Source organism: Bufo bufo, chromosome 6 (assembly GCF_905171765.1).
Source record: "Bufo bufo chromosome 6, aBufBuf1.1, whole genome shotgun sequence".
NCBI lineage: Eukaryota > Metazoa > Chordata > Amphibia > Anura > Bufonidae > Bufo > Bufo bufo.
In genome coordinates this window covers 193,908,699-193,928,857 of record NC_053394.1, presented here as the reverse complement: position 1 = coordinate 193,928,857, position 20,159 = coordinate 193,908,699, and the positions used below count along the sequence as shown (strand labels likewise).

The window sequence follows — 20,159 nt, the reverse complement described above, 5'->3', positions numbered from 1 at the left end:
AGAGCTTCATTTTTTTCTAGTGTCAATAGGAGGCAAGACCTCCCTGGCAGGGAAGCTCCTAAAGATTTTTTATTTTAGTTTCTTATTTTACTCCTTCTTTTACAGGTGGGAAACAGTGGACGCCTCGCCTCCCTGTTCTCCTGGGGGAGCTTTCCAGCGTTGGTTCGCTGCCTCCTCCCCCACAAGAAAACAAGGGGACCAGGGCAGCCTCGCTCCCCTGTATCCCGCCAGCTGAAGGGTCACCCGTCCAAGTCCCTCTTCCAGCTTCCTGCCACTACGGTGCCAGTAGCTGAAGGGGTGACCCTGCACGACCAGAGGAAGGGTGAAGACGGCTGGACAGATAAGTAGATGCCCCCCCCCCCCTTCTCTCGCCAGTAGGAGGGCTCCGTACAGAGCTCTGAAGATTGTTCCTTTCTGGGACACAGCAAGGGGACAGAAATCTGATTATTCCGTGGCAACAAGCTTTTTCCCCTCTCCTCCTCCCCCCCCTCTCTCAGGCGGCAGTGAAGGAGTCACCCTCCCGTCCTGACATGACCAACCGGAGGGGTGATTTTTACAATTACTCAGCGCTGCTGAGGATTTTTTCTAGGGGAGACAGTTTCCGCTTCGGCAGGGGCGGGGCCACGGTGCGGAACGGAGTCGCAGCGATATCGCCAGCGCATTTCTTAAGTCAGCGGCGACTCTCTCACTTTCCCCCCCAAAGAGGCCCATTGTATCAGGGTGACAATCATGGTGTTTTGTCTGTGGCCATGGCACTGAGGGGGTTAATTAGCTGCGCGGGTGCGGGAGATACAGGACTTGAGGAAGCGGGGCTTATTATTCCCGCCACATCCTTAGGAAGTATTCACTGTGGGACATCCTCCTCTCTTCGGCGTCTGCTCCCTCCTCTGGTAGGCATGTGTGCTCCTCTCCTCAGGTCGCTGTACTCTCTCTAGCCCACATTACCAACCTCCCCAGGTCACTAACATCATGTCCGATCCCTCTGTAGCTCTGCCTCGGCTGCCAATAACTGTTCACTATGCCTGCTTTATATGTCAGACAAAATTCCCCTGTGGGAAACCGGATTCTGTCTGCTCTGCTTGTCAGACGCCTAGGCAGGGGCCACCCCTTCAGCCCGTCATGCTGCCTCCGATTCCACCCGCTGAGTTACCTGATTGGGCCAGAACTCTCTCTCAAGCGGTGGAAAACCTCGCTACAATCTCCTAATCCACCCCATCTATAGTGGTTCGCTTGGTTGAGAATCCGCCACCTGCGCAGGCTGCACCTCCCTCGGATGCACCCTCCAGAGCTTCGGCTAGCCAAAAATACGGCTATTCCCATAGCTGATGGATCCTTCCTTCAGTTCGCTGAAGATCGTCGGATGGAATCCTTGACTAAGTCCCTTTTTCGCAGCTACGGGTTCAGCCCTTAGGCCTGTATTTGCCTCCGCGTGGGTGGCAAAGGCAATCTCTGAGTGGGGCAGCCAGATGGACCTGGACTTGGTTTCCGAGGTCCCTGCTCAAGATCTACGCTCCTTAGCGCAGTTGCTCACCCAGGCGGGGAAGTTCCTCTGCGAGGTGTCTTTAGACACTGGCGCCCTCATCGCACGCTCATCAGAGCTTGCGGTCACCTTACGCCGCAAACTTTGGCTGAAGGTGTGGGCAGCGGACGCGCCTTCCAAGCGTTCCTTAGTCGGTCTCCCCTTTGCCGGCACCCGTCTCTTTGGTTCTCGGCTGGACAAAATCATTTCTGAAGCCACGGGAGGCAAGAGCACCCATCTCCCTCAGCCTAGGGACAGGCGGGTCTCGCACGTTAGGAAAAGTTTCTCACGTGGCAGGCCCTTCTGTCATTTCGAAAGCTCCCACCCCGCGGTGAGCTCTTCCGCTGGGGGAGGCGGTTTTACTTCCCAAGATCGACGCAAAAAACTGTCCTTTCGAGCACGACCCTCCTGGCGTCCCAGACCTCAGGCCGCTAGGCCCCCTGCGGCTAAACAGTCCTCAGCCTGAAGGTGCGCCCCCGCCCACCTGGGTGGGGGGCCGCCTCCTCCTCTTCCAGGACGTCTGGCGGGCCCACATGTCCGACGCTTGGGCGCTTGAGATTGTGTCCTCGGGATACCGGATCGAGTTCATGTCTCTTCCCCCAGACAGGTTTTTTCAATCCCGTCTTCCACGGGACCCTGAGCAAGCGGCCACCTTCTTCCAGGCCATTCAGTCCCTCCTGGACCGAGAAGTCATCTCTCCTGTTCCCCCCCAGCAGAGAGGTTCAAGGTTCTACTCGAACCTTTTTGTGGTCCCCAAAAAGGAGGGCTCAGTGCGCCCTATCCTGGACCTCAAACTGTTGAACAAGTTCCTCCGTCTCCAGCTGTTTCGGATGGAATCCCTTCGTTCCGTAATTTCTTCTCTACAGCAGGGGGAATTCCTTTCGGCCATAGATATCCAGGACACATACCTCCATGTCCCCATTGCGCGGAGTCACCAGCGCTTCCTGAGGATTGCGATAGCAGACTGTCATTACCAGTTTGTCGCTCTCACGTTCGGTCTGGCAACTGCGCCTCGGGTCTTCACGAAGATTCTAGCCCCTCTTCTCGCCCTGCTCTGTTCCAGAGGTATCTTCCTTATGCCTTATCTGGACAACATCCTCATCAAGGCCCCCTCCTTTGCTCAGGCTTCGAACAGCGTTCAGATCACGCTGGAAGCCCTGGCACGCTTCGGGTGGTTGGTCAACCTACAGAAGTCTTCTTTGACACCCTCCAGACAATTGGTCTTTGAGTATGCTTCTAGACACTGATGCGGCACGGATTCACCTTCCTCCGGACAAGCGACTGGCTTTACACCGTTCCGTGAGGGTTCTCTTCGACTGCAGACAAAATTAAGTAAGATGGTTGCCTGTTTCGAGGCGATTCCCTTTGCCCAGTTCCACCCTCGCACATTCCAGTGAGCGATCCTGCCCTGCTGGGACAAATCTTTCGAGAGCCTGGACTATCCCATCCGCCTCTCACCTCTGGCGCGGTCGTCCCTTTGTTGGTGGCTGTCGGTCCCAGTTCTGGGAAGGTCCTTCCTTCCGATCTCCTGGACGGTTTTTACCACCGACGCCAGTCTTCTGGGTTGGGGAGGGGTGCTCCATCCCAGGACAGTCCAAGGCACATGGTCTCGGTCGGAGTCCAAGATCCTGATGTCCTGGAGCTCACGGTTATTCTTCTGTCCCTCCGGCACTGGACTTCACTTCGAGGCGATCTGTCTCCGTTGGGGTCACCCCGACGTGGACTTAATGGCCTCAAGGCTCAATCAGAAGCTTCTCACCTTCCTCTCCCGCGCAAGGGATCCGGAAGCTTGCGGCGTGGACGCCCTGATCTCTTGGCAGGGGTTCTCCCCCCTTTCCCCTCCAGCACAGGGTTCTCCGGAAAATCAGGATGAGGGCATTCCGACTATTCTCGTCGCCCTAGATTGGCCCCGTCTCGCGCGGTACGCCGACCTCGTTCTCCTTCTGGGAGACGTTCCTTGGTCACTGCCCCTCAGAGACGACCTGCTTTCGCAGGGACCGGTCTTCCATCAGCATTTAGGGTCCCTTCGTTTGACGGCGTGGCCATTGAAACCGCCATTCTAAAGCGAAGAGGTTTTTCGGTGGATGTTATCCGCACTATGATTCAGGCTAGGAAGCCTGCCTCGTCCAGGATCTATTACAGGACCTGGAGGTCCTTCCTGGGTTTCTGTGAAAGCCGAAACATTCCTCATCTGCGTTTTTCTCTCCCCACGGTCCTGTCCTTTCTTCACTCAGGATTGGACCTTGGTCTGGCCCTTAGCTCTTTGAAGGGTCAGGTCTCGGCGCTTTCTATTTTCCAGCGCCCCTCGAGCCTGTAAGGACTTTTCTTCAGGGAGTGGCGCATACGGTTCTCCCGTACCGTCCTCCTTTACCGCCTTGGTATCTGAATTTAGTCCTCTTGGCGCTCCAGCCTTCCCCTTTTGAGCCTCTGCCGGAGATTTCTCTCCGACTCCTGTCCTGGAAGGTGGTTTTCCTTGTAGCTATCACTTCCATCAGACGGGTGTCTGAGTTGGCGGCGCTTTCTTGTAGAGAACCCTTCCTGGTTCTTCATAAGGATAAAGCGGTTCTCCAGCCCGTTCCTTCCTTTCTTCCGAAGGTGGTCACCGACTTCCATATCAACGAGGAAATCGTCCTTCTCTCTGTGTCCCTCTCCTTCACACCCTAAGGAATGGGAGTTGCATCATTTGGATGTTGTCAGAGCTCTGAGGATCGTACGGACTCCCTTTTTGTCATTCCGGAGGGTCCTCGCAAGGGATTGGCGGCCTCCAAGGTGGCAATCGCACATTGGATTCGGCCTGCAATTGCGGAGGCATACCGTGCTCTGGACAGGGTTCCGCCCCTAGGTGTCACGGCTCACTCTACCAGAGCGGTGGGCGCATCTTGGGCTTGGAGAAATCGCGCTTCGGCTGCACAGTTGTGTAAGGCGACTACCTGGTCCTCCTTACATACATTCACAACATTTTATCAGGTGAATACTTATGCTTCGGCGGACGCTGCCTTAGGCCGCATGGTCTTGCAGGCGCCAGTTTCCTAAGTGCCTGCAGGGACGCTGTTCCATGGGTCTGTTTTTTTCCCCCTCCCTGTGGACTGCTTTTGGACGTCCCACGGTTCCTGTGTCCCCCAATGAATATGGGCGAGAAAAGGAGATTTTTGTATAACTTACCAGTAAAATCTTTCTTGCTCTTCATTGGGGGACACAGCACCCACCCAGTATTGTTGTTCGACCACAGTTGTGGCTGTTGCTGGTTAGAACCCCGTTGGGTTTTTGGCGTGGTTAATGTTCCATGTTTTTTTTTTCTTGCTTGGCTTGATTCTCATACTGCTTGTACACAAACTGAAGCGCTCTCTCCAGGCTGGAGGGGGTATAGCTGCCAGGGGAGGAGCTAACAGCTTTTACTAGTGTCAACGGCTCCTAGAGGACATAGCTATACCCACCGTTCCTGTGTCCCCCAATGAAGAGCGAGAAAAAGATTTTACTGGTAAGTTATACAAAAATCTCCTTTTTTATTCAACCAGCAAGTAATTTTTTGATGGTAAATGACATAGGTGTCTCACAAAAGATAAGACTATGTACAAGAGGCATTATTGTGGGGGAAAAAACATTTCTCCGTTTATTTACATTTGAGCAAAAAATACAAGATGTTCCGCACTGTGGAAAATCTTAGAGGACGTGGTCAGAAGCCAAAAGTGACACCTGTGCTGACCAGGAGAATAGTTAGAGAGATGAGAAAGAATCCCAGGATCACCACCAAGGCCATTCTGGAGAACCTGGGCTCTGCTGGTGGCAATGTCTCAAGGCAGACAATCCAACGGACACTGCTGGGTTCCACTTCTCCAGATAAGGCACACAAAAGCTCGCTTGGTCTTTGCAAAAGCTCATCTGAACAAAGAAAAAGAGTTCTGGTCATCTGTATTATGGTCAGATGAAACAAAAATGTAATTGTTTGGGCACAATGATGTTTCCTTCATTTGGCGTAAAAAAAGAAGCCTTCTTCAACCCAAAGAACACCATTCCCACTGTCAAACCTAATGCTTTGGGGGTGTTTTTCAGCCAATGGACCAGGGAACCTAATCACAGTAAACTGCACAACGAAAAAAAAAAAACAATACATGAGGAATCTCAACAACAACATCAGGCAGTCTGCAGAGAAACTTGGCCTTGGGCACCCTTGAACATTTCAGCATGACAATGACCCAAAACACACAGCAAAAGTGGTGAATAAATGTTTAGCAGACAACAACATTAACGTTTTGGAGTGGCTCAACCAGAGTCCAGACTTGAATCTAATCGAGAATCTGTGGAGGGAGCTAAAGATCAGGGTGATTGCAAGAAGACCCTCCAACCTGAAAGATTTGGAGCTAATTGCTAAAGATGAATGGGCAAAAATACCTGTGGAGACATCCAAAAAGCTGGTCTGCAATTATAGGAAGCGTTTGATTGCTGTAATGACCAATAAAGGCTTTTCTATTGGACACTTTTGTAAATAAAAGCTGAGATTTTTTTTGTTTTTTTCCCCCCACAATAATGCCTCTTGTTCGTCGTCTTTTCTTTTGGGAGACACCTATGTCATTTCCCGTCAAAAAATTACTTGCTGGTTGAATAAAAGTAACTTTAAGTCAAAATTTGCCAGGGGTATGAATAATTATTGGCAGCACTGTAGGTTTACAGTGGGATTCAGGTCTGGAGAAAGTTCAGGCCACTCCATTTGAGGTACCCCAGTCTTCAGTAGCCGTTCCCTAATGATGCAACCTCGACGAGCTGGCGCATTGTCATCCATGAAGATGAAATTAGGCCTGTGGTGTTCATGCAAAGGCACAGACTGGATTAATGATATTATTCAAGTATTATGGGCTTGTTACTGTACCATTCACAAAGTGTAGGGCAATTCTGTATTGACTAGACAAACTACCCACACTGTAACACCACCACCAAAGGCTCGTCTGGTGACATTAGTGGCTGATGCATAGCGCTCTACTTGACATCTTCAATATCTTTGGCTGCCATCATTTCTGCTTAGTGCATCGACTTTCATCAGTGAACAGCACTGGGTCCCACTGGTCCCACGTCCAGCATAGATGCTCCCTGGCCCATGCAAGAAGATGATGCCTGTGCCTGGTGGTGTAGTCAGGTAACCTTGCAAGTCGTCTAGTTGAGTGCCTCTCAACTCCCTTAAATGTGCCTCGAGTTGTGTGGCTTTCATCATCCGGTTCCGCAGGGCATTGTTCACAGTGAAGCGGTCATCAGTGTTGGATGTGCCTAAGGCACAGTGTATTACTGTAGTGCAAAGGCAACTTTTTTTAAATACCAATTTTAATTGAACCGGGAAATTTATTTGGTGATTCATAGATTAAACACCTTTTGTGAATTTTGTCGTTAAGCTCCTTGTTAGAGAACATTAAGTTGTGCAAAAAGTACTGAAACATTGAACAGTCACAGTAAGTTCACCTCTAAAGGTTGGAATGCATTTTAGGTTCATCCTGAAATTTCACCCACAAGCCAAATATCCTTAACTTTTTGTGAGTAGTGCATTTTAGGGTGGCCTGTCATATCCCCTTGTTTTAACTCTTGTCTTTTCAGATTCCCAACCGACAGATATAGGCTGGTGACTAGCTTTAACCACCTCAGCCCCCAGAGCTTAAACACCCTTAAAGACCAGGCCACTTTTTACACTTCTGACCTACCCTACTTTCACCGTTTATTGCTCGGTCATGCAACTTACCACCCAAATGAATTTTACCTCCTTTTCTTCTCACTAATAGAGCTTTGATTTTTTTGGGTAAAAAAAAAATGCTTTGGGTAAAAGTTATAGCGTTTACAAACTATGGTACAAAAATGTGAATTTCCGCTTTTTGAAGCAGCTCTGACTTTCTGAGCACCTGTCATGTTTCCTGAGGTTCTACAATGGCCAGACAGTACAAACACCCCACAAATGACCCCATTTCGAAAAGTAGACACCCTAAGGTATTCGCTGATGGGCATAGTGAGTTCATAGAACTTTTTATTTTTTGTCACAAGTTAGTGGAAAATGATGTTTTTTTTTTTTTTTTCTTACAAAGTCTCATATTCCACTAACTTGTGACAAAAAATAAAAACTTCGATGAACTCACTATGCCCATCAGCGAATACCTTGGGGTGTCTTCTTTCCAAAATGGGGTCACTTGTGGGGTAGTTATACTGCCCTGGCATTCTAGGGGCCCAAATGTGTGGTAAGGAGTTTGAAATCAAATTCTGTAAAAAATGCCCGGTGAAATCCGAAAGGTGCTCTTTGGAATGTGGGCCCCTTTGCCCACCTAGGCTGCATAAAAGTGTCACACATGTGGTATCTCCGTATTCAGGAGAAGTTGGGGAATGTGTTTTGGGGTGTCATTTTACATATACCCATGCTGGGTGCGAGAAATATCTTGGCAAAAGACAACTTTTCCCATTTTTTTATACAAAGTTGGCATTTGACCAAGATATTTCTCTCACCCACCATGGGTATATGTAAAATGACACCCCAAAACACATTCCCCAACTTCTCCTAAGTACGGCGATACCACATGTGTGACACTTTTTTGCAGCGTAGATGCGCAAAGTGTCCCAAATTCCTTTTAGGAGGGCATTTTTAGACATTTGGATACCAGACTTCTTCTCACGCTTTGGGGCCCCTAAAATGCCAGGGCAGTATAAATACCCCACATGTGACCCCGTTTTGGAAAGAAGACACCCCAAGGTATTCAATGAGGGGCATGGCGAGTTCATAGAAAAACAAATATTTTGGGCACAAGTTAGCGGAAATTTTTTTTTTTTATTTTTTTCTCACAAAGTCTCCCTTTCCGCTAACTTGGGACAAAAATTTCAATCTTTCATGGACTCAATATGCCCCTCAGCGAATACCTTGGGGTGTCTTCTTTCCAAAATGGTGTTATTTGTGGGGTGTTTGTACTGCCCTGGCATTTGAGGGTCTCCGCAATCATTACATGTATGGCCAGCATTAGGAGTTTCTGCTATTCTCCTTATATTGAGCATACGGGTAATGAGATATTTTTTTTTCGTTCAGCCTCTGGGCTGAAAGAAAAAAATGAACGCCACAGATTTCTTCATTCGCATCGATCAATGTGGATGAAAAAATCTCTGCCAAAAAAAAGAAAAAAGGAGGGGAAAGGCGTCTGCCAGGACATAGGAGCTCCGCCCAACATCCATACCCACTTGGCTCGTATGCCCTGGCAAACCAGATTTCTCGATTCACATCAATCGATGTGGATGAATACATCCTTGCCGGGATTTTTTTTTATATATATACAAAGTGTTTGCCAAAGTATATGAACACCGCCACCTCTTTAGCTCATATGCCTCGGCAAACGTATCTTTTACTGCAGAGGAGAAATCTCGTCTTGCAGCGCCGCATACACCGACTTGCGTGTAATCTGACAGCAGCGTAATGCTTCTGTCAGAATGCACATCAGTGCTGCAGCTAGTCGATCGGTTGGTCCACCTGGAAGGTAAAAAAAACTAAACAAAAAAGAAAAAACCAGGCCGCAACGCAATAAATTTATGAACTTTTGAACAGAACATAGAAACTTTTTTTTAACTGAACTTTAACTTTTTTTACTTACCGGTAATTTTTTTTTTGTTTAGTTTTTTTTACCTTTATAGAACAAACCTCTCCTTCCCCATGGGACAATGTGCAAAGCGCAAATCGCCCAAATAAAAGTGGCGAAGTACGTTATGCACTTTATCCCAGGTGAAAGGAGAGGTTTGCAGCAGCTGTGAGTAAAAGGGCCCTAATAGCCCTGTGTGTTGTCCTGTCCTGTGAAATGCAATCCCTATGCTAAGTGTACCTGTGTGTGGTACTTCCGGAAACACACTCCATAGCATAGGGCAGGGTGGTCAGGACAGTCAGGACAGAAATAGCGGGTGTCACGCCTTATTCCACTCCTGCTACAGACACAAAAAAAAATTTTGGGGTGGCGGTTGGGTTGAGGTACCAGCAACGACATTGGGGAAATGTCGCTCGTGTAGACGGCTAACTACACTGGTGGATGGGGCCACGGAACCTCCTGGATAAAGGAGGTTCTCGATGATCTCTTCCTGGAATTTGAGGAAGGATCCTGTTCTCCCAGCCTTACTGTAGAGAACAAAACTATTATAGGCAGCCAATTGAATTAAATATACAGACACCTTCTTATACCAGCGTCTGGTGCGTCGGGAAACTAAATTGGGAGCCAACATCTGGTCATTGAAGTCCACCCCTCCCATGAGCGCATTATAGTCGTGGACTGAGAGGGGCTTTTCAATGACACGGGTTGCCCTTTCAATTTGGATTGTCGTGTCTGCGTGAATGGAGGAGAGCATGTAAACGTCACGCTTGTCTCTCCATTTCACCGCAAGCAGTTCTTCGTTACATAAGGCAGCCCTCTCCCCCCTTGCAAGACGGGTGGTAACGAGCCGTTGGGGGAAGCCCACGCGACTAGTTCGTGCGGTGCCACAGGCGCAAATCCGTTCTAGAAACAAATGCCTAAAGAGGGCCACACTTGTGTAAAAATTGTCCACATAAAGATGGTACCCCTTGCCGAATAAGGGTGACACCAAGTCCCAGACTGTCTTCCCACTGCTCCCCAGGTAGTCAGGGCAACCGACCGGCTCCAGGGTCTGATCTTTTCCCTCATAGATCCGAAATTTGTGGGTATAGCCTGTGGCCCTTTCACAGAGCTTATACAATTTGACCCCATACTGGGCACGCTTGCTTGGGATGTATTGTTTGAAGCCAAAGCGCCCGGTAAAATGTATTAGGGACTCGTCTACGCAGATGTTTTGCTCGGGGGTATACAAATCTGCAAATTTCTGGTTGAAATGGTCTATGAGGGGCCGAATTTTGTGGAGCCGGTCAAAAGCTGGGTGGCCTCTGGGACGGGAGGTGGTGTTGTCGCTAAAATGCAGGAAACGCAGGATGGTCTCAAATCGTGTCCTGGACATAGCAGCAGAGAACATGGGCATGTGATGAATTGGGTTCGTGGACCAATATGACCGCAATTCATGCTTTTTAGTTAGACCCATGTTGAGGAGAAGGCTCAGAAAAATTTTAAGTTCGGAAACTTTGACTGGTTTCCACCGGAAAGACTGGGCATAAGAGCTTCCCGGGTTGGCGGATATAAATTGAGTGGCATACCGATTTGTTTCTGCCACAACTAAGTCCAAGAGCTCCGCAGTCAAGAACAGCTCAAAAAATCCCAGGGCCGAACCGATCTGAGCCGTCTCAACCCGAACTCCAGACTGGGCGGTGAAAGGGGGAACTAATGGTGCGGCTGAAGTTGGTGACTGCCAATCAGGGTTTGCCAGCACCTCAGGGATTCTAGGGGCTCTACGGGCCTGTCTGCGCGGTGGCTGCGACGGTGTAACTACTGCACGTGCCACCGTACCAGCTTCAACTGCCCTTCTGGTGCTTGCCACGTCACCATGTTGTACGGCAGTGCTGGTACTAGGTCCAGGAAGGGCTGCGCTGCTGGTGTATGCCTCACCACGTGATCCGGCAGCGACAGCCCCACTCTGCTGCTCTTGAAACGGATCCTGCACAACCTGTGGTCTAGCGACACGGGGCCGGGTACGCCTGGTTCTATCAGGGACCTCCACCTCCTTGTCCGAACTTTGGGTCAGAGAGCCACTGCTTTCTACAGGTTCATATTCTGACCCGCTAGATTCGTCAGATGAGGGTTCCCATTCCTCATCCGACTGGGTCAGAATCCTGTAGGCCTCTTCAGAAGAATACCCCTTGTTTGCCATTTGGACTACTAAATTTAGGGGTATTCCCTGAGACTACCCAAGAAAAAAAAGCAAGCCTGTCTTACAGAGGGGAGGCTAGCGAAGTACCGGAGGCCGCTGCGGTTGATAAAAAATATCAAAACAGATTTTTTTATCGCCGCAGTGCGTGTAAAGTGATTGTGAAGTGATCAAAAAACAAAATTTTTTTTGTCACTGCGGTGGGGCGGGTGTGGGTGAACGCACGTGTGGGCGACCGATCAGGCCTGATCGGGCAAACACTGCGTTTTGGGTGGAGGGCGAACTAAAGTGACACTAATACTATTATAGATCTGACCGTGATCAGTTTTGATCACTTACAGATACTATAAAAGTACAAATGCTGATTAGCAATACGCGAATCAGCGAATCAGTGACTGCGGTGCGGTGGGCTGGGCGCTAACCGATCGCTAACTACCTAACCAAGGGGCCTAAACTATCCTAAAACCTAACAGCCAATACTAGTGAAAAAAAAAGTGACAGTTTACACTGATCACTTTTTGTCTTTCACTAAGTGATTGACAGGGGGCGATCAAGGGGTTAATTTGGATGTTGGGGGTGATGGAGGGTGATCTGGGGCTAAGGGTAGTGTTTGGTGGGTACTCACAGTGATGTCTGCTCCTCTGCTGGAACCAACCGACGAAAAGGACCAGCAGAGGAGCAGACAAGCCATTTAACACATCATATTTACTAATATGATGTGTTATCTGGCTTTTGATTTGATTTTTGAAAATCGCCAGCCTGCCAGCCACGATCATTGGCTGGCAGGCTGGTGACGAAATACTTCTTTATGATGCGCATGCGCGGGCCGGCAATGCCCGAAATCTCGCGTCTCGCGAGAGGACGCACCGGCGCGTCCACCCAGAGAAACAGGACCGCCGCAAAAGACGCAATCCTGCGTACGGTGGTCCTGAGGAGGTTAACCAGGTTCATATCTACTTCCTTATTTTATTAAGATGGCTTGTGCATTGTAAAAAAAAAAGCAAGTTTTACCGTTTGGATCACCCTTCTCTCTTCATAGTTTTGTAATCTTTTGCAAGCCCCCATTCCTCTTGTTTTAACCCCTTACTGACTTATGACGTACGGTGTACATCATGATCGGGTGTTGGTTACCTTATCATGATGTTACCTTATCATGCGGTTACACCGGCATGCAAACAGGTGTCATACATGTGAGCTGTCTGGGCACCCGGCAGGGGACCAATCAGAGTGCTCCCTGCCTTTCGATTGCTGTTATTGCCATCTTAAATTTGTCTGACTGACCAGAGTGCCCCCGCCCCCCTCGTCTGTAGGTACTGCTGTATGGGAGGGGTTAACAGGGAGGGAGCTCCCTCCCTCTCCATTGGGCTGCTGTGGTTCTATTGCAGCATCCCAATGGTTTGAAGGGTTAACGGAGGGAGCTCCATCGATCTTCCATTAGCATTCTTATGGTTACCATGACAACCTGGCCACCTGAGGTCTTACACAGGCATTCAGGCTTGCCATGGTATCTAATCTGGTCAGTGTTCTGCCAGAGGCAGGAGCCTAATCGGGCTTAGTGTAAGTCACAATACACTGCAGTACACTATACAGTGTACGGCAGTGTATTGTAGCGTGAGAGAAAAGAAGTTAAATAACCACAAGGGTGGCGCCAATCCACTGTTTGTAAATGTTGATCGTTATAAACAGTGGGTAATGAGATTTGGCAAAGAATAGTAGAAGCTTAGCTTATGGTCACCAACTATTTTTACCCACCTATAGATCTGTAAGTGGCAAAACTTAAAATTAGTATAATGCAATATAGTCATAAAATCATTATAGTAACATAGTACATAAGGCCGAAAAAAGACATTTGTCCATCCAGTTCGGCCTGTTATCCTGCAAGTTGATCCAGAGGAAGGCAAAAAAAAAAAACTGTGAGGTAGAAGCCAATTTCCCCCACTTTAGGGGAATAAAAAATTCCTTCCCAACTCCAATCAGGCAATCAGAATAACTCCCTGGATGAACGATCCCTCTCTAGTAGCTATAGCCTGTAATATTATTACGCTCCAGAAATACATCCAGGCCCCTCTTGAATTCCTTTATTGTACTCGCCATCACCACCTCAGGCAGAGAGTTCCATAGTCTCACTGCTCTTACCGTAAAGAATCCTTTTCTATGTTTGTGTACAAACCTTCTTTCCTCCAGACGCAGGGGATGTCCCCTCGTCACAGTCACAGTCCTGGGGATAAATAGCTGATGGGAGAGATCTCTGTACTGGCCCCTGATATATTTATACATGTTAATTAGATCTCCCCTCAGTCATCTTTTTTCTAAAGTGAATAACCCTAATTTTGATAATCTTTCAGGGTACTGTAGTTGCCCCATTCCAGTTATTACTTTAGTTGCCCTCCTCTGGACCCTCTCCAGCTCTGCTATGTCTGCCTTGTTTACAGGAGCCCAGAACTGTACACAGTACTCCATGTGTGGTCTGACTAGCGATTTGTAAAGTGGTAGGACTATGTTCTTATCACGGGCATCTATGCCCCTTCTGATGCAACCCATTATCTTATTGGCCTTGGCAGCAGCTGCCTGACACTGGTTTTTGCAGCTTAGTCTGCTGTTTATTAAAATTCCTAGATCCTTTTCCATGTCGGTGTTACCGAGTGTTTTATCATTTAGTATGTACGGGTGACTTGCATTTTTTCCTTCCCATATGCATAACTTTACATTTGTCAGTTTTAAACCTCATCTGCCACTTATCTGCCCAAGCCTGCAATCTATCCAGATCCCTCTGAAGTAGTATACTGTCCTCTTCAGTGTAAATTACTTTACATAGTTTAGTGTCATCTGCAAAAATTGATACTTTACTATGCAAGCCTTCTACAAGATCATTAATAAATATATTGAAGAGAATAGGGCCCAATACTGACCCCTGAGGTACCCCACTAGTGACAGTGACCCAATCTGTGTACCGTTAATAACCACCCTCTGTTTTCTATCATTGAGCCAGTTACTTACCCACATACAGACGTTTTCTCCCAGTCCGAGCATTCTCATTTTATATACTAACCTTTTATGTGGTACAGTGTCAAATGCTTTGGAGAAGACCAGATATATGGCATCCATTGATTCGCCGCTGTCAAGTCTAGAACTTACCTCCTCATAGAATATGATTAAATTAGTTTGGCATGACCGATCCCTCACGAAGCCATGCTGATATGGCGTTATTTGCTTATTTCCGTTGAGATGCTCTTGTAATGACCGGCGTCACGCACAGGGAGGAAAAAGGGAAAGCCCTGCCCAAGGGAGAGGGAAAGGTGGTGACCCCTAACTCACCTTGCGGCTGGCACCTGACTGCCCTGACGTCCCTAGACGGGTTCCTCACCCGTGCGGCGATCACGTGCCTAAACCCTGGCTTTCCCTAAAATGAGCCCTAGATAGTGAACGGGCCGGTGGGATCGCTAGTCCGCACCACTGTCACTAAGAGGGAAACACCAGGGAGAGGACAGACAAAACAGACAAACACATACACCCAGGTGGGCGACCACAATAGACCACAAAGGTCAACAGGGATCCGGAGGGTAGCGTTCTGGACCAACTACCAGAGAACGCAGCAACACAGCTCCAGAGGGTCAGAATAGATGTCCAGGCAGGAAGCTCCATATCTGGCAACCAGAGAAGTGTGAGAGGGGAATATAAGGAGGTTTGGGAGTGCTGGACAAGGAACAGCTGAGGATAAGGAGCTACGGATCCCTGAGTGAGCCAAAAGGATTTGCAAAGCAAACCCAGAAAGCTACCATAAGGAAACAGCCCTATCTTACATAGAGCGTGCAGCCAACCGCTGCGACTTCCTGACCCCGGGTATAACTGAGTCAGGCGTGGTTCTTGACACCCTCGTGACAGCTCTAAGATAGCATCTCTAAGAAAACCTTCAAACAGTTTACCCCCAACAGATGTTAAACTTACCGGCCTATAGTTTTACAGGCTCTGTTTTTGGACCCTTTTTGAATATTGGCACCACATTTGCCATGCGCCAATCCTGTGGGACATTCCCTGTCAGTATAGAGTCCGCAAATATCAGAAATAAGGGTCTGGCTATGACATTACTTAATTCTCTTAGGAGACGGGGGTGTATGCCATCCGGTCCTGGCGATTTTGTCTATTTTAATCTATTTAAGTCGCTGATGTAATTTTTCCTGGGTCAGACAGGACACTTTTAATGGGGAATTTATTTTTACATTCTGCATGTCATCTGACAGTTTATTTTCCTCAGTGAATACATTGGAGAAAAAAAATATTTAACAGCTTTGCTTTCTTCTCGTCGCTCTCTGCGACTCTACCCTCATTACTCTTTAAAGGGCCGACACCTTCAGATTTATACTTTTTTAACATTTATATAATTGAAGAACATTTTAGGGTTAGTTTTACTTTCTTTGGCAATTAATCTCTCGGTCTCTTGTTTGGCTGTTTTTATTTGTTTTTTACATGTTCTATTTTTTTCCTTTTATAGTTTTTCAGTGCTTCCATGCTACCCTCCTGTTTTAGTGATTTATATGCTTTCTTTTTGTCATTTATTGCTTTCTTTACAGTTCTATTTATCCACATTGGTTTCTTTTTGTTCCTTAACCTTTTATTCCCATACGGTATGTACCTCTTTAAAGATATCCCATTTTGTGGCTGTATTTTTATTTTTGAGGACTTTGTCCCAGTTAGTTAGGCCTATGGCCTCTCTTAGTTGGCTAAATTTAGTTTTTTTGAAGTTTGGTATTTTTGTTCCTCCCTGTAGAAACGCTCTTTTGAATGATAATTGGAAGGTTATTACTTTATGGTCACTATTTCCCAGGTGTCCCCCAACCTGCACGTCTGTTGTTCTGTCAGGCCTATTGGTTAATACTAAGTCCAGTATGGCCGTCCCTCTAGTCGGGTCCTGAACCAGTTGGGAGAGGTAATTGTCTTTGGTTATTGCCAAGAACCTGTTTCCATAATGAGATATACAAGATTCAGTTTCCCAGTCTATATCTGGGTAGTTGAAGTCCCCCATAATAACCACCTCATTATGATTTGCCGCCTTGTCTATCTTGTTTAGTAGTAGATTTTCTGTGGAGTCTGGTATATTAGGTGGTTTATAGTAAACTCCTATTAGTAATTTATTGTTGTTTTTAACTCCATGTATCTCTACCCACAGTGACTCCACATGTTCATGTCCCTCACTTATATCTTCACGGAGTGTGGGCTTTAGACAAGACTTTACATAAAGGCAAACCCCTCCCCCTCTCCGGTTTTGACGATCCTTTCTAAACAGACTGTAACCTTGTACATTAACTGCCCAGTCATAGCTATCATCCAGCCATGTCTCAGTTATTCCCACTATGTCATAGTTCTCCTCACACTTCACTAATTCCAGCTCCCCAGTTTTATTAGTCAGGCTTCTGGGATTCGTATACATACATTTGCGAGCTTTATGTATATTTTTTACCCTACACCTTTCCTTCTCAACTGTTCTAGTCCCTCCTTCCATTCCTCCCCCAGTCCCACTACCTTGCCCCCGGTCTCTATCTGCACTATCTTCCCCTCCTATAGTGTAATTACCCTCCCCCTCAGTCCCTAGTTTAAACACTCCTCCGACCTTCTAGCCATCTTTCTCCCCAGCTCAGCTGCCCCTTCCCCATTGAGGTGCAGCCCGTCCCTACGATAGAGCCTGTAGCCGATAGAGAAGTCGGCCCAGTTCTCCAGGAACCCAAACCCCTCCTTCCTACACCAGTTCTTGAGCCACTTGTTAACCTCCCTGACCTCCCCCTGCCTTTCTTGTGTGACTCGTGGTACAGGCAGTATTTCGGAAAATACTACCTTTGAGGTCCTTGCCCTAAGCTTTTGACCTAAATCCCTGAAATCCTTTTTAAGGAATCTCCACCTACCTCTAACTTTGTCATTGGTTCCGATATGGATCATGACCGCTGGATCTTCTCCAGCCCATCCCAGTAATCTGTCAACCCGATCCGCGATGTGTCGAACTCTAGCGCCAGGAAGACAGCACACGGTTCGGCGATCACAGTCTGTGTGACAGATTTCCCTATCTGTTCCCCTAATAATTGAGTCTCCCACTACCAGCACCTGTCTGGCCTGCCCTGCTCTCCTGGTTCCCTGCTTACTAGAGCTGACTGGCAGTGGAAGTGTCCAGCTGCAACAGTGCTGTCCCTGGACTGACATCCCCCTCATCTGCCAAACGTGCAAACTTGTTGGGGTGTGTCAGATCAGGGCTAGCCTCCCTGGCACTCTTCACTCTACCCCGCTTTCTAACTGTTACCCAGCTAGCTACATCACTTTCCTCAGCCTCCTCTCTGTCACCCTCCCCCTCATCTACCCCAAAGAGTGCTTGCTCGGTGAGAAGCAAACTCTTTTGCTAATTGTCAATGCCTCTCAGTGTTGCAACTTGCGCGTTTAGAGACTCGATTAGCGATTCCAAACGGGTAATTTGCTCACATCTTGAACAAAGATATACACCTTCGAACGGCTGTTCCAGGACTGCATACATCATGCAAGATGTGCACTGGACTGCGTTGTCAATTGTGCAACACATAATAAATGGGGATTACAACAGTAAAAAGGTAAAACAGTAAATATGATTTAGAATTAGACCCTGTCTGCTGTAGTTGAAGGACTACCTAGAATTAAGCCAACAACACACAAGGAAATTATAACCAACCTTAGTTTCCAACTCCTTTTCTTAAACTCCTTTTTTTTAACTCCACTTAATAAGAAGCCCACTTAGTAGAGCAAGCCTCAGGAAGAGCAGGCTCTAAATTATGGAGAAGAATAAAGTATTATAAAAATTGTGACAAAAAAAAAAAACTCCACCAGGGAGGTATTTTGTGGGATAAAGCTCAAGACACCCACAAAACTAACCTCCCTCGCCTGGATTGCTCGTAGAATCTTGGGAAGAATGGCAGTTCCACAGTGGGTACTTCTTATTAAAGGGGTTATCCTATCTCATTGATCCTATTTTAATTTGTTATAGAAGTCCCTGTGAGCATTTTTGTAATTATTATCCTTTTGCAAATCCCTACCCATCTTGGAAAAAATCTTTCAATCCTACCTCACTGTCTTCTGGTATCCACTAGATACGGCCATCTTTTGTGGTCCGTGCCTGCGTAGAACACATTTTCTTCCCCCGGCCGGGCCGCACATCGCTTTCTTGAACTTGCACGGCGCATGCGCCATGGTGACTTCTTCCTAGCCAGTATAGTACAGAGCCGCGCACGCACAATGATGACTTCTTCCTGGCTGAGTAGAGTACAGAGACGGTCAAGCTCTGTATGCAGCGCAGCTCTGTACTATACTCGGCCAGGAAGAATTCACCATTGCGCATGTTTGGCTGCGTTCGCGGCTCTGTACTAGTATACTGGCCAGGAAGTCACCATGGCGCATGCACGGTGGCGTGCACGTTTAAGACAGCAATGCCCGGCTGGGACAAGCCTTCAATGAAGCTCGCTAAGCCCGCCCAGCCTCACAAGCCGGAAACCAGGAAGTGAACAGCGCAGCTCGCAACAGGTGAGTATGAAATTGCTAGATGGGACAACCCCTTTAATTCCTTTAATAAGAAAGGTCTGGACCAATGCATTTCGGGGTTACATTAATCTCCCTTCATCAGGAGCAGTCACAAAACAATGAACATGTATGTACGACAAACACATAGTATATAAAGGGATGCAAAAACACTGCCGAATCATTGGCATATGATGTCATTTCCGGTTCCGGAAGTGGTGCGTTCCACTGTGGTACGCACCCATTTCTTTAGTGTGTTAACAAATAAAGTTTATTAAAGCAAATAAAAGTTGGTTATCTAGGGGGAAAGAGATAAGGGTCTTGGTGTAAGGAAGTTTCGGACTAAAAAAGAGTTCCCTGCAGTCGGCAGAACCGAAAGTGTTGCGACTTCCGTTCCGGAACCGGTGGAACGTACAGGCTCCATTGCGCAGGCGCGTACCGCAGATGTTACATAGCTGGAATGCAAATGCGCTCCTATTGGCCCTGATTTCTATGGACCCAGGAAGTGGGTTGACCCTTTAATGTAGCGTCTTTTCCCTAATTATATATTCTGGAAGGGTTAGATCTTTTTTTTTTTTTTTGGAGTGTCTTCTCCTCAACTCTATGCATATCATGAAGAGGGGAGATTAGGGGGGTGAAAATATTTGCATCAATATAAATATAAGGAATGAAAAGTGTTGGACTATATAAGCACATATATAAATATCAAACATGTACAGTTGTGTTCAAAATTATTCAACCCCCAATGCTGTAAAGGGTTTTAGGGAATTTCGTGTACATTTGTAATTGTGTTCAGCATGAAATCTTACAAGGACTTTTTAAAGAACCAAATGCAACTAAAATGACATAAATTGTTTTTGTAATACAGTATTAAATGTTTTTTTTTTTTTTTTGTGATTTCTTCATTGACACAATTATTCAACCCCTTAAAGACTACCACTCTTAAGAACAGAGGTTCATTCAAGTGTTTTCGATCAGGTATTGAAAACACCTGTGGATGTCAAGGAGCAGCAATCAAGCATAATAAGCACCAATTAGGCAGATTTAAAAGGACTGTGATACTCAGCTCCTTCTAGACATTTACTGGTGTGTTTACAAACATGGTGAAGTCAAGAGAATGGTCCAGGAAGACAAGAGAAGAGGTGATTTCTCTTCACAGGAAGGGCAATGGCTATAAGAGGATTGCAAAGATGTTAAACATACTAAGAGACACCATAGGAAGCATCATTCTCAAATTCAAGTCAAAGGGCACTGTTGAAACGCTACCTGGTCGTGGAAGAAAGAAGATGCTGACTTTGACTGCTGTGCGCTACCTGAAGCGCAAAGTGGAGAAAAGTCCCCGTGTGACTTCTGAGCAACTAAA

At 47.2% G+C, this 20,159-nt stretch overlaps 1 protein-coding gene and 1 long non-coding RNA gene across 6 annotated transcripts in view; one reads left to right on the top strand and one right to left on the bottom strand.

The window, feature by feature from the left end:
• Positions 1-20,159, top strand: part of LOC121005864 (catenin delta-1-like) — a 607,331-nt gene that overhangs the window by 162,295 nt on the left and 424,877 nt on the right. The gene's annotated exons all lie outside the window — the stretch shown is intronic.
• LOC121005865 lies at positions 199-19,939 on the bottom strand. Its single transcript, XR_005779964.1, has 3 exons — positions 19,929-19,939; positions 11,075-11,081; positions 199-332 (listed from the first exon to the last, which is right to left on the bottom strand). It is a non-coding gene; the product is annotated as an uncharacterized LOC121005865 (long non-coding RNA).